Source organism: Symsagittifera roscoffensis, chromosome 4 (assembly GCF_963678635.1).
Source record: "Symsagittifera roscoffensis chromosome 4, txSymRosc1.1, whole genome shotgun sequence".
NCBI classification, from domain to species: Eukaryota; Metazoa; Xenacoelomorpha; order Acoela; family Convolutidae; genus Symsagittifera; species Symsagittifera roscoffensis.
This window is the reverse complement of record NC_087065.1, coordinates 68,820,711-68,836,508: the sequence shown is the minus strand read 5'-3', so window position 1 is coordinate 68,836,508 and position 15,798 is coordinate 68,820,711.

Here is a 15,798-nt window from a genome sequence, read left to right as displayed (position 1 = left end):
GGTGGGATCAATAATCTGAACAACATTGTCACAACTCGACTATGATATGACCTAGAGGGTATCCTTTAAGACTGGTGGGAACAATAATCTGAAAAACATTTTCATATATCGACCTTTGTCTCGAACTAAATGTTGTCCTGTAGGGCTGGTGGGATTGGTAATCTAAGCACAGGTCGAGTTATGATAATTTGATCAACATTCTCATAACTCGACCTATATATGGACCTTGAGGCTGTCCTGTAGGGCTGATGGGATCGGTAACCTGAACAACATTTTCATAACTCGACCTATGACTCGTTCCAGTGGATGTCCTCTAGAGCTGGTGGAATCGGTGATCTGAACAACAGTTTGATAACTAGACCTTTGTCTGACCTAGAGGGTGTCCTCTAGGGCTGGGGGATCGGTAACCTGAACAATAGTTTTTTAAACTCGACCTTGGAGTCGACCTAGAGAGTACCCTTTAGGGCTGGTGGGATAGCTAACCTGAACAACATTTTCAAAACTCAAACTATGACTCGACATAGAGGGTATAGTCTAAGGCTGATGGAATCGGTAATCTGAACAATGTTTTCATAATTCGACCTATGTCTCGACCTAGAGGGCGTCCTTTAGGCCTGTGGGATCAGTAATCTGAACAACCTTTCCCTTACTCGACCTATGTCTCGTTCTAGTGTGGGTCCTCTAGGGCTGGTGGGATCGGTAATCTGAACAACGGTTTGATAACTCGACCTATGTCTGACCTAGAAGATGTCCCCTAAGACTGGTGGGATCGGTAATCTGAACAATAGTTTTTTAAACTCGACCTAAGACTCGACCTAAAAGGTGCCCTCTAGGGCTGGTGGGATAGCTAATCTGAGCAACTTTTTCATAACTCCAGCTATGTCTCGACCTAGAGGGTGTCCTTTAGGGCGGGTGGTTTCGGTAACCTTAACAATAGTTTCATAACTCAACCCATGTCCTCTAGGGCTGGTGGGATAAAAAAAAATTAAACAACATTTTCATAACTCGACTTTGAGGGTGTCCTCTAAGGCTGGTGGGATCGTTAATCTGAACAACGGTTTGATAACTCGGCCTATGTCTGACCTAGAAGGTGTCCTCTATGGCTCGTAGGATCGGTAACTTGAACAATAGTTTTTTAAATTCGACCTTAGACTCGACCTGGAGGGTGCCCTCTAGGGCTGATGGGATAGCTAATCTGAGCAACTTTTTCATAATTCGAATCTATGTTTCGACCTAGTGGTTGTCCTCTAGAGATGGTGGGATCGGTAATTTGAAGAACATTTTCAAAATTTGTCCTGTGTCTCGACCTAGAGGGTTTCATCTAGGGCTGGTGGGATCGGTAACCTTATTAATGTTTTTTTTAACTCGGTTTAAGACTCGACCTAGAGGGTGCCCTCCAGGGCTGGTGGGATCGGTAATCTGAACATTAGTTTCATTGCTCGACATATGTCTGGACCTAGCGGGTGCCCTCTAGGCGGGTGGGATCAGTAATCTCAACAATTTTTTTTACTCGACCTATGTCTCGACCTAGAGGGTGTCCTCCAGGCCTAATGGGATAGATAATCTGAAGAAATTTTTCAAAACTCGACCCAAGTCTCGACCTAGAGGGTATCCTCTGAGGCTGGTGTGATCGGTAATCTGAACAGCACTTTCATAACTCGACCTATGTCTCGACCTAGAGGGTGCCTTCTAGGTGTGGTGGGATCGTCAATCTGAACAACTTTTTCAAAATTCGACCTATATCTCGAACTAGTGGCCGTCCTCTAGAGCTGGTGGGATCGGTAACCTGAACAACGTTTTCATACGTCGACCTAAGTCTGGACCTAGTGGGTGTCCTCTAGGGCTGGTGGGATCAGGAATCTGAACAACCTTTCACTAACTTGACTTATGTCTCGACCTAATGGGTGCCCTCTAGGGCTGGTGGGATCGGTAATCTGAACAACAGTTTCATAACTCGACGTATGTCTGTTCTAGAGGGTGTCCTCTAGGGCTGGTGAGATCGGTAATCTGAACAATAGTTTTTTAAACTCGACCTAGGACTCGACCTAGAGGGTGCCCTCTAGGGTTGGTGGAATCGCTAACCTAAACAACGTTTTCATAACTCGACCTATGACTCGACATAGAGGGTATCCTCTAAGGCTGGTGGGATCGGTAATCTGAACAACAGTTTTTGATAACTCGACCTATGTGTGACCTAAAGGGTGACCTCTAGGACTGGTTGGATCGGTAATCTGAACAATGTTTTCATAAGTCGTTCTAAGTCTGGACCTAGTGGATGTCCTCTAGGACTGGTGGGATCAGTAATCTGAACAACCTTTCACTAACTCGACTGAAGGTGGGATCGGTAATCTGAACAATATTTTTTTAAGTCGACCTATGACTCGACCTAGAGGGTGTCCTATAGGGCTGGTGGGATAGCTAACCTGAACAATTTGTCATAACTCGAGTATGATTTGACCTAGAGGGTATCCTCAAAGACTGGTGGGAACGATAATCTGAAAATTTATTTCATTATTTGACCTTTATCTCGACCGAGAGGGTATCCTTTAAGGCTGGTGGGAATGATAATCTGAACAACAGTTTCATAACTCGACCTATGTCTGGACCTAGAGAGTGTCCTCTAGGGATAGTTGGATCTTTAATCTGAACAATATTTTCATAACTCGACCCATGACTCGACATAGAGGGTATTATTTAAGGCTGGTGCGAACGATTATCTGAACAACGTTTTCATAACTCGACTTATGTCTCGACCTAGAGGGTGTCCTTTAGGGCTGGTGGTTTCGGTAACCTAAACAATAGTTTCATAACTCAACTCATGACTCGACCTAGAAATTGTCCTCTAGGGCTGGTGAGATCAAAAATTTGAACAACATTTTCATAACTCGACTTTGAGGGTGTCCTCTAGGGCTGGTGGGATCGGTAATCTGAACAACTTTTCCATAACTCGACCTAATTTTCGTCTTAGTGGGTGTCATCTAGGGCTGGTGGGATCGGCAGTCTGAAAATCAGTTTGATAACTCGACCTATGTCTGACCTGCAGGGTGTCATCTAGGGCTGGTGGGATCTGTAATCTGAACAATAAATTTTTAAACTCGACCTAGGACTCGACCTAGAGGGTACCCTCTAGGGCTGGTGGGATTGCTATCCTGAACAACATTTTCATAACTCGACCTATGACTCGACAAAGAGGGTATCCTCTAAGGCTGGTGGGATAGGTAATCTGAGTAACAATTCGATAACTCGACCTGTGTCTGATCTAGAGGGTAAGCTCTAGGGGTGGTGGGGTCGGTAATCTGAACAATGTTTTCATAAGTCGACCCATGTCTGGACCTAGGGGGTGTCCTCTAGGGCTAGTGATATCAGTAATTTGAACAAACTTTCACTAACTCGACTTATGTATCGACCTAATGGGAGCCCTCTAGAGCTGGTGGGTTCGGTAATCTGAACAACAGTTTCATAACTCGACCTATGTCCGGAGCTAGAGGTTGTCCTCTAGGTCTGGTGGGATCGGTAATCTGAACAATAATTTTTTTAACTCGACCTATGGCTCGACTTAGAGGGTGTCCTATAGGGCTGGTGGGATAGCTAACCTGAACAACATTTTCATAACTCGACTATGATTTGACGTAGAGGGTATCCTTTAAGACTGGTGGGAACGATTATCTGAAAAACATTTTAATAATTCTACCTTTGCCTCGAACTAGATGTTGTCCTGTAGGGCTGGTGGGATTGGTAATCTAAGCAAGATTTTCATAACTCAACCTATGATTTGACCTAGAGGGTGTCCTCTAGGAATGGTGGGATCGATAATTTGATCAACATTTTCATTACTCGACCTATATATGGACCTAAAGGCTGTCCTGTAGGGCTGATGGGATCGGTATTCTGATCAACATTTTCTTAACTCGACCTTTGGATCGACCTTGAAGGTGTCCTCTAGGGTTGGTGGGATAGCTCACCTGAACAACATTTTCATAACTCGACCTATAACTCGACCTAGAGGGTGTCCTCTAGGGCTGGTGGGATCCATATATTGATCAACTTTTTCATAACTTGATCTATGACTCGACATAGAGGGTATTATTTAAGGCTGGTGCGAACGAAAATCTGAACAAAGTTTTCATAACTCGACCTATGCCTCGATCTAGAGAATGTTCTTTAGGGCTGGTGGTTTTGGTAACCTTAACGATAGTTTCATAACTCAACCCATGACTCGACCTAGAAATTGTCCTCTAGGGCTGTGGGATCAAAAATTTTAACAACTTTTTCATAACTCGACTTCGAGAATGTCCTCTAGGGCTGGTGGGATCGGTAATCTAAGCAACATTTTACTAACTCAACCTTAAGGGTGTCCTCTAGGACTGGTGGAATCGGTAACATGAACAACCTTTTCATATCTCGACCTATGACTCGACATAAAGGGTACATGTCGAACATTTTTCCATAACTCGACCTATTTTTCGTTCTAGTGGGTGTCATCTAGGGCTGGTGCGAACGATAATCTGAACAACGTTTTCATAACTCCTGCTATGTCTCGACCTAGAGGGTGTCCTTTAGAGCGGGTGGTTTCGGTAACCTTAACAATAGTTTCATAACTCAACCCATGACTAGACCTAGAAATTGTCCTCTAGAGGGTGTCCTCTAATTCGACTTTGAGGGTGTCCTCTAAGGCTGGTGGGATCGGTAACCTGAATAACATTTCCACAACTCGACCTATGTCTCGTTCTAGTGGATGTCCTCTAGGGCTGGTGGGATCGATAATCGGAACAACTGCTTGATAACTCGACCTACGTCTGACCTAGAGGGTGTCTCTAGGGCTAGTGGGATCGGTAACCTGAACAATAGTTTTTAAAACTCGACCTAGGACTCGAACTAGAGAGTACCTAGCTGGGATAGCTAACTGAAAAACATTTTCAAAACTCGACCTATGACTCGACATAGAGGGTATCATCTGAGGCTGCTGGGATCGGTAATCTGAACAATGTTTTCATAATTCGTTCTATGTCTCGACTTAGAGGGTGTCCTCTAGGGCTGGTGGGATCGGTAATCTGAACAACAGTTTTATAACTCGACCTATGTCCGGAGCTAGAGGGTACCCTCTGGGTCTGGTGGGATCGGTAACCTGAACAAAAGTTTTTTAACTCGACCTATGACTCGACCTAGAGGGCGTCCTATAGGGCTGGTGGGATAGCTAACCTGAACAACATTGTCATATCTCGATCTTAATTTGACCTAGAGGTTATCCTCTAAGACTGGTGGGAACGATAATCTGATAAACCATTTCATAATTCGACCTTTGTCTCGACCTAGAGGGTGTCCTCTAGGGCTGGTGGGATCGTTAATCTAAACAACATTTTACTAACTCAACCTTGAGGGTGTCCACTAGGACTGGTGGGATCGGTAACCTGAACAACATTTTCATAACTCGACCTATAGGGTGTTCTGTAGGGCTGGTGGGATTGGTAATCTAAGCAATATTTCTATAACTCGACCTAGAGGGTGTCCTCTAGGGCTGATGAGAACGGTAATCTGATTAACATTTTCTTAACTCGACCTTTGGCTCGACCTTGAGTGTGTCCTCTAGAGCTGGTGGTATCGTTAATCTGAACAACATTTTACTAACTCAACCTTGAGGGTGTCCTCTAGGACTGGTGGGATCGGTAACCTGAACACTCTTTTCATAACTCGACCTATGACTCGACCTAATGGTTGTCCCCTAGGGCTGGTTGATCGATAACTTGATCAACGTTTTTATAACTCGACCTATGTCTGGACCTAGAGGGTGTCCTGTAGGGCTGGTGGATCCGCTAACCTGATCAACATTTTCTTAACTCGACCTTTGACTGGACCTTGAGGTTATCCTCTAGGACTGGTGGGATCGGTAACCTGAACACTTTTTTCATAACTCAACCTATGACTCGACCTAATGGTTGTCCTCTAGGGCTGGTGGGATCGATAACTTGATCAATGTTTTTATAACTCGACCTATGTCTGAACCTAGAGGATGTCCTCTAGGGCTGGTGCGATCAGTAATCTGAACAACATTTCACTAACTCGACTTATGTCTGGACATAATGGGTGTCCCCGTAGGGCTGGTGGGATCGGTAATCTGAACAACATGTTCATAACTCGACCTATGTCCGGAGCTAGAGGGTGTCCTCTGGGTCTGGTGGGATCGGTAACCTGAACAAAAATTTTTTTAACTCGACCTATGACTCGACCAAGAAGGCGTCCTATAGGGCTGGTGGGATAGCTAACCTGAACAACATTGTCATATCGCGATCTTAATATGACCTAGAGGTTATCCTCTAAGACTGGTGGGAACGATAATCTGATAAACAATTTCATAATTCGACCTTTGTCTCGACCTAGAGGGTGTCCTGTAGTGCTTGCGGGATTGGTAATCTAAGCAACATTTTCATAACTCGACCTATAACTCGACCTAGAGGGTACTCTAGAGCTGGTGGGATCGTTAATCTAAACAATATTTTACTAACTCAACCTTGAGGGTGTCCTTTAGGACTGGTGGGATCGGTAACCTGAACAACATTTTCATAACTCGGCCTATGACTCGACCTATAGGGTGTTTTGTAGGGCTGGTGAGATTGGTAATCTAAGCAACATTTTTATAACTCGACCTACAGGGTGTCCTCTAGGGCTGATGAGAACGGTAATCTGATTAACATCTTCTTAACTCGACCTTTGGCTCGGCCTTCAGTGTGTCCTCTAGAGCTGGTGGTATCGTTAATCTGAACAACATTTTACAACCTCAACCTTGAGGGTGTCCTCTAGGACTGGTGGGATCGGTAACCTGAACACTCTTTTCATATTTCGATCTATGACTCGACCTAATTGTTGTCCTCTAGGGCTGGTGGGATCGATAACTTGATCAACGTTTTTATAACTCGACCTATGTCTGGACCTAGAGGGTGTCCTGTAGGGCTGGTGGGTTCGCTAACCTGATCAACATTTTCTTAACTCGACCTTTGACTGGACCTTGAGGTTGTCCTCCAGGGCTGGTGGGATAGCTAACCTGAACATCTTTTTCATAACTCGACCTAGAGGGTACTCTAGAGCTGGTGGGATCGTTAATCTAAACAATATTTTACTAACTCAACCTTGAGGGTGTCCTTTAGGACTGGTGGGATCGGTAACCTGAACGACATTTTCATAACTCGGCCTATGACTCGACCTATAGGGTGTTCTGTAGGGCTGGTGAGATTGGTAATCTAAGCAACATTTTTATAACTCGACCTACAGGGTGTCCTCTAGGGCTGATGAGAACGGTAATCTGATTAATATTTTCTTAACTCGACCTTTGGCTCGGCCTTCAGTGTGTCCTCTAGAGCTGGTGGTATCGTTAATCTGAACAACATTTTACGACCTCAACCTTGAGGGTGTCCTCTAGGACTGGTGGGATCGGTAACCTGAACACTCTTTTCATATTTCGATCTATGACTCGACCTAATTGTTGTCCTCTAGGGCTGGTGGGATCGATAACTTGATCAACGTTTTTATAACTCGACCTATGTCTGGACCTAGAGGGTGTCCTGTAGGGCTGGTGGGTTCGCTAACCTGATCAACATTTTCTTAACTCGACCTTTGACTGGACCTTGAGGTTGTCCTCCAGGGCTGGTGGGATAGCTAACCTGAACATCTTTTTCATAACTCGACCTAGAGGGTGTCTTCTAGGGCTGGTGGGATCGGTAATCTAAAAAACATTTTCATTACTCGACCTTGAGGATGGCCTCCAGGACTGGTGCGATCGGTAACCTGAACAACCTTTTCATAACTTGACCTATGACTCGGCCTTGAGGGCGGCCTCTAGGTCTGGAGGGATCGATAACCTGATCAACATATCATAACTCGACCTATCTCTGGAATTAGAGGGTGTTCTGTAGGGCTGGTGGGATCGGTAATCTGATCAACATTTTCTTAACTCGACTTATGTCTCGACCTAATGGGTGTCCTCTACGTCTGGTGGGATCGGTAATCTGAACAATAATTTTTTTAACTCGACCTATGACTCGACCTAGAGGCTGTCCTATAGGAATGGTGGGATCGGTTTTCTGAACAACATTGTCATATCTCGATCATAATTTTAAACTCGACGTAAGACTCGACCTAGAGGGTGCCCTCTAGTGCTGGTGGGATAGCTAATCTGAGCAACTTTTTCATAATTCGACTTATGTTTCCACCTAGTGGTTGTCCTCTAGAGCTGGTGGGATCGGTAATTTGTAGAACATTTTCATAATTCGACCTATGTCTCGACCTAGAGGCTCTCATCTAGGGCTGGTGGGATCGGTAATCTGAACAACCTTTTCATAACCCGACTTGACCTAGAGGGTATCCTCTAAGACTCCTGGGAACAAAAATTTGAAAAATGTTTTAATAAGTCGACCTATGTCTTGACTTAGAAGATGTCCTGTAGGGCTGGTGGGATTGGTAATCTGATCAACAATTTCCTAACTCGACCTTTGGCTCGACGTTGTGGGTGCCCTCTAGGGCTGGAGGGATAGCTAACCTGAACAACATTTTCATTACTCGGCCTAAAACTCGATCTAGAGGGTGTCCTCTAGGGCTGGTGGGATCGTTAATCTAAACAACATTTTCATTACTCGAGCATAAGGATGGCCTCCAGGACTGGTGGGATCGGTAACCTGAACAACCTTTTCCTAACTCGACCTATGACTCGACCTAGAGGGTGTCCTCTATTGCTCGTGGGATCGATAACCTGATCAATATTTTCATAAATTGACTTATGTCTGGACCTAGAGGGTGTCCTGTAGGGCTGGTGGGATCGGTAATATGAACAACAGTTTGATATTTTGGCCTATGTATGACCTGGATGGTGTTCTCTAGGGCTGGTGGGATCAGTAATCTGACAACAATTTCTTAACTCGACCTTTGGCTCGACGTTGGGGGTGCCTTCTAGGGCTGGAGGGATAGCTAACCTGAACAACATTTTCATTACTCGAGCTATAACTCGACCGAGAGGATGTCCTCTAAGGCTGGTGGGATCGGTAATCTAAACAACATTTTCATTACTCGAGCCTGAGGATGGCCTCCAGGACTGGTGGGATCGGTAACCTGAACAACCTTTTCCCAACTCGACCTAAGTCTGGACCTAGTGGATGTCCTCTAGGGCTGGTTTGATCGGTAACCTGAACAACCTTTTCCTAACTCGACCTATGACTCGACCTAGAGGGTGTCCTCTAGGGCTGGTGGGATCGATAACCTGATCAATATTTTCATAAATTGACCTATGTCTGGACCTAGAGGGTGTCCTGTAGGGCTGGTGGGATCGGTAATATGATCAACATTTTCATAACTCGCCTTATGTCTCGACCTAATGGGTATCCTCTAGGGCTGGTGGGATCGGTAATCTGAACAACAGTTTGATATTTTGGCCTATGTCTGACCTGGATGGTGTTCTCTAGGGCTGGTGGGATCAGTAATCTGATCAACAATTTCTTAACTCGACCTTTGGCTCGACGTTGGGGGTGCCTTCTAGGGCTGGAGGGATAGCTAACCTGAACACAACATTTTCATTACTCGAGCTATAACTCGACCGAAAAGGATGTCCTCTAAGGCTGGTGGGATCGGTAATCTAAACAACATTTTCATTACTCGAGCCTGAGGATGGCCTCCAGGACTGGTGGGATCGGTAACCTGAACAACCTTTTCCCAACTCGACCTAAGTCTGGACCTAGTGGATGTCCTCTAGGGCTGGTTTGATCGGTAACCTGAACAACCTTTTCCTAACTCGACCTATGACTCGACCTAGAGGGTGTCCTCTAGGGCTGGTGGGATCGATAACCTGATGAATATTTTCATAAATTGACCTATGTCTGGACCTAGAGGGTGTCCTGTAGGGCTGGTTTGATCGGTAACCTGAACAACCTTTTCCTAACTCGACCTATGACTCGACCTAGAGGGTGTCCTCTAGGGCTGGTGGGATCGATAACCTGATCAATATTTTCATAAATTGACCTATGTCTGGACCTAGAGGGTGTCCTGTAGGGCTGGTGGGATCGGTAATATGATCAACATTTTCATAACTCGACTTGTGTCTCGACCTAATGGGTGCCCTCTAGGGCTGGTGGGATAGGTACCTTCTGTTCACGGTCTTCTTATACCATTTCTATCCTTGAGTGAAAGGGTTTAACACCGGAGCTCTGGTGCGATCTGCAATGCTTTGTCCCTCGAGTCGCTCTCGTAACCTTTATTGTCAGGCTTGGTCTCATCCAAATAGCCGTCCTCCGTAACGTCGCTTTTCCCCCAGTCTTGAGCTCTCTCTCTCTCTCTCTCTCTCTCTCTCTCTCTCTCTCTCTGTATCTCTCTCTCTTGGATGGTTATTTCGTTGAACGAAGGTTTCATATGACTTTACCGATTGCTGCATTTAGCGTCGGCTTGGACTCTCTAAACAACGTTGCCATTAGTTTCGCTTTGACGGTGAATATTATTCGTTCTACGACTTCATTTGATCTATGATCTCCCCCGGTGTAACTCGACCTATGTCTTGACCTAGAGGGTGTCCTGTAGGGCTGGTGGGTTCGCAAACCTGATCAACATTTTCTTAACTCGACCTTTGACTGGACCTTGAGGTTGTCCTCTAGGACTGGTGGGATCGGTAACCTGAACACTCTTTTCATAACTCGATCTATGACTCGACCTAATGGTTGTCCTCTAGGGCTGGTGGAATCGATAACTTGATCAACGTTTTTATAACTCGACCTATGTCTGGACCTAGAGGGTGTCCTGTAGGGCTGGTGGGTTCGCTAACCTGATCAACATTTTCTTAACTCGACCTTTGACTGGACCTTGAGGTTGTCCTCCAGGGCTGGTGGGATAGCTAACCTGAACATCTTTTTCATAACTCGACCTATAACTCGACCTAGAGGGTGTCTTCTAGGGCTGGTGAGATCGGTAATCTAAAAAACGTTTTCATTACTCGACCTTGAGGATGGCCTCCAGGACTGGTGCGATCGGTAACCTGAACAACCTTTTCATAACTTGACCTATGACTCGGCCTTAAGGGCGGCCTCTAGGTCTGGAGGGATCGATAACCTGATCAACATATCATAACTCGACCTATCTCTGGACCTAGAGGGTGTTCTGTAGGGCTGGTGGGATCGGTAATCTGATCAAAATTTTCTTAACTCGACTTATGTCTCGACCTAATGGGTGTCCTCTAGGACCGGTGGGATCGGTAATCTGAACAATTTTTCGCTAACTCGACTTATGACTCGACCTAATGGTTGCCCTCTAGGGCAGGTGGGATCGGTAACCCGAACAACAGTTTCATAACTCGACCTATGTCCGGAGCTAGAGTGTGTCCTCTACGTCTGGTGGGATCGGTAATCTGAGCAATAATTTTTTTAACTCGACCTATGACTCGACCTAGAGGCTGTCCTATAGGGCTGGTGGGATCGGTATTCTGAACAACATTGTCATATCTCCATCATAATTTTAAACTCGACCTAAGACTCGACCTAGAGGGTGCCCTCTAGTGCTGGTGGGATAGCTAATCTGAGCAACTTTTTCATAATTTGACCTATGTTTCGACCTAGTGGTTGTCCTCTAGAACTGGTGGGATCGGTAATTTGTAGAACATTTTCATAATTCGACCTATGTCTCGACCTAGAGGTTCTCATCTAGGGCTGGTGGGATCGGTAATCTGAACAACTTTTTCATAACCCGACTATGACTTGACCTAGAGGGTATCCTCTAAGACTCCTGGGAACAAAAATTCGAAAAATGTTTTTATAAGTCGACCTATGTCTTGACTTAGAAGATGTCCTGTAGGGCTGGTGGGATTGGTAATCTGATCAACAATTTCTTAACTCGACCGTTGGCTCGACGTTGTGGGTGCCCTCTAGGGCTGGAGCGATAGCTAACCTGAACAACTTTTTCATTACTCGACCTATAACTCGATCTAGAGGGTGTCCTCTAGGGCTGGTGGGATCGTTAATCTAAACAACATTTTCATTACTCGAGCCTGAGGATGGCCTCCAGGACTGGTGGGATCGGTAACCTGAACAACCTTTTCCCAACTCGACCTAAGTCTGGACCTAGTGGATGTCCTCTAGGGCTGGTTTGATCGGTAACCTGAACAACCTTTTCCTAACTCGACCTATGACTCGACCTAGAGGGTGTCCTCTAGGGCTGGTGGGATCGATAACCTGATCAATATTTTCATAAATTGACCTATGTCTGGACCTAGAGGGTGTCCTGTAGGGCTGGTGGGATCGGTAATATGATCAACATTTTCATAACTCGCCCTATGTCTCGACCTAATGGGTGTTCTCTAGGGCTGGTGGAATCGGTAATCTGAACAACAGTTTGATATTTTGGCCTATGTCTGACCTGGACGGTGTCCTCTAGGGCTGGTGGGATCGGTAATCTAAACAATATTTTCATTACTCGACCCTGAGGATGGCCTCCAGGACTGGTGGGATCAGTAACCTGAACAACTTTTTCTTAACTCGACCTATGACTCGACCTAGAGGGTGTCCTTTAGGGCTGGTGGGATCGATAACCTGATCAACATTTTCAAAAATCGACCTATGTCTGGACCTAGAGGGTGTCTTGTAGGGCTGGTGGGATTGGTAATATGATCAACATTCTCATAACTCGACTTATGTCTCGACCTAATGGGTGTCCTCTAGGGCTGGTGGGATCAGTAATCTGAACAATTTTTCCCTAACTCGACTTGTGTCTCGACCTAATGGGTGCCCTCTAGGGCTGGTGAGATAGGTACCTTCTGTTCACGGTCTTCTTATACCATTTCTATCCTTGAGTGAAAGGGTTTAACACCGGAGCTCTGGTGCGATCTGCAATGCTTTGTCCCTCGAGTCGCTCTCGTAACCTTTATTGTCAGGCTTGGTCTCATCCAAATAGCCGTCCTCCGTAACGTCGCTTGTGCCCCAGTCTTGAGCTCTCTCTCTCTCTCTCTCTCTCTCTCTGTATCTCTCTCTCTTGGATGGTTATTTCGTTGAACGAAGGTTTCATATGACCTTACCGATTGCTGCATTTAGCGTCGGCTTGGATTCTCTAAACAACCTTGCCATTAGTTTTGCTTTGACGGTGAATATTATTCGTTCTACGACTTCATTTGATCTGTGATCTCCCACGGTACATAAAATTAAATTATTTTTTTTTCTTCTGGCAGAAGTTCTTAATTTCGTTGGAAAGGAAACAGTACCCATTGTCCACTCTGTTTGGTTTTAGGAATCCATGTAAGTTGATTTAATCCGTCAAAATTTACGTATTGAACTACTATTCGCCACTTTGGCGGAATGATATTTAGGAAATCTATCTATATCCAAAAGTAAATATTTTGATGTGCCCAATATTTATCAAACGGACCTGCGAAATCCAGGTTTGATTCCTCGTTCGGTTCTCTTAAAATTGGTAATTTCTGAGTACTAGCCAAGCCCAAAATGACTTCAAGATTCTCAATGGCTTTTTTACACTGTGCGCAATTTTTACCGTGTTGGTAAAATCTCCGGTACGAAGGAGGCCATCATATGTTCTCCGCCAAAGCTTTCATCCCGAACTGTCCCCGGTGGGTTTCAAGTAGTAGCGTCATGAACGGGGATCTAAGGGCTACTGGAACAATCATTTTGTGGTCATTGAATAACAATCCTTCTTTCAGATGGATATCCCGTTGGAAGGTCTTCAAATAGGCACAAAATTTGTCCAGCGGTCTTCCTTGTTCTACTGCCTTATTTACTTCTTCGAGAGTTTTGTGCTCGTCTGTCATCATCAGATGAAGTTTTTTCGAGCATTGTTCCGTAAACATTAATGCGGATGATGGTAAAATTAACTCCCCTTTGTACATTGCAACTAATTTCTGATGGATTTGGGACATAATGTCGTTTTCGAATTAAAACGAAATGCCTTGTTTTTCTGAAAGTAAAGGTAATCGTAAAGTTTTTTCTCAGGCTTGAGAGACTAAAAAGTCAGATTTATCTTCTTATTTTGAATTCGACAAAAAGGAAAGCAATGATAGTTTTAGAAAAAATAGATTTGTCTGATAAAAAATTTTGATTGAAATAAAAAAAAGAAACTTTTGATTGAATTCCTTCTGCGTTTCATTTTCTGATTCCTGGGCGCTTTCTAAAATAGTGATTTCCGTTTCCGACATCAATGGCTCTTTCAGGTTGTCTTTATCCAAAATCTCCTTGCCATGATGGCCAAGTGGAACTGACCATTCCGTTTTTCCATTGGATGGGTGGTTCTACAGTATAGTTTGGCCAAAAGGCAGAAATTCTCCGCAGATTTGAATCAGTTGACTGTGCCATTATAAGAAGTGTTCCAATATCACTGGTATTTTAAAAAAAAACTAAACTAGAAATTTTATTTTCTTTTTCTCAAGCTAATTTAATTATAAATCTGCAAATTATAAAATAAATTATAAATTAAAATTAATTATAAATCTGCATTTGAGTTAAGTTGTCGTTTCCCAGGATGTTTTTCTCTTGTCCAGTGCTACTAATAAATGTGGTTTCTTCTGGAATCTATCCATTGGACTGTTTTTTGACCAAAATTCTTCCGATTTTTATTTATTGTACCTTTAGTCAAGCAGCAGTATAGTGCCCGGATATTCTTATCCTTGGGTAGAATCTTCAACTGTGGGTCTGCCAGTTTTAGCTCATGGAGCAGATTCTGTTTCAAAAACCTTACTGAAAGAACTCGTAATCCACAGTAATGTTCATATTCGAAATTGCATCCTCACCTAATCCGATATTTACCTGTTTTTTTTGTTCTTTCTTGTCGATTTTTGCTTGGTTGAGTGCATCCACTGGATTAAGCGTTTCCGATAAGAGTCTCCGTTGGATTTCACAAATTCTCATAGTGAATATGAATACGTCTCTTATCCACTCCTGTTCCGTGTTAAATCTTATTTTGCAAACTCTCGCTAAATCTGAGAACGCTCTCCAAAATTGTTCGTAGAATTCTCTATCTTTCTGTTTTCGGCTCAATAACTTGTACTGTTCAAACGTAATGTTCGCTGGTTTCACAAATTCTGCTACCAGAAGATTGAAAATTTCTTTGAGGAACTGGATACACTTTTCAACCTTGGATACTTTTGTGAAAAAACTCGTTTCCACTCGGCTCCTAGGGCCAAGAAAAAGATTGATTTTACTTTTTTTATCCGCTTCGTTTCTCCTCATCCCACCAAGTTTTCGTTTGTCCTCCGTGATTCTTTTGTCATCCGATTTTTCGTAGACTTGCCTTACTTCTTTGTTTCTGGCCTCCCTGATTTTCTTCTGCGTTTCATTTTCTGAATCCTGGGCGCCTTTTAAAATAGTGATTTCCGTTTCCGACATCAATGGTTCTTTCAGGTTGTCTATATCCAAAATCTCTTTGCGATGATGGCCAAGTGGAACTGACCAATCCGTTTTTCCTTTGGATGGGTGGTTCTACAGTTTAGTTCGGCCAAAAGGCAGAAATTCTCCGCAGATTTGAATCAGTTGACTGCGCCATAATAAGAAGTGTTTCAATACCACTGGTATACTAAAGAAAACTAAGCTAGGTTAAAAGAATAAAAGTAATAAGTTGAATTAAAACTGACATTTGTTTAAGAGATCAATAAGAGACGCGAAGTTCAATCGACTTAGGTTGAAACACGACTGGCAGGTATCTATCTAAATAGTTGCTATAGAGGTCAAGGTTACTAGAAAAAAAACAAACGCACACAACAAAGTCGGTTGTTCTCCATTCATATATCCAGTAACGGATTTAGGGGGGACGCCTCTCCCCCTATCGGATTCGACCCCCGGCCGA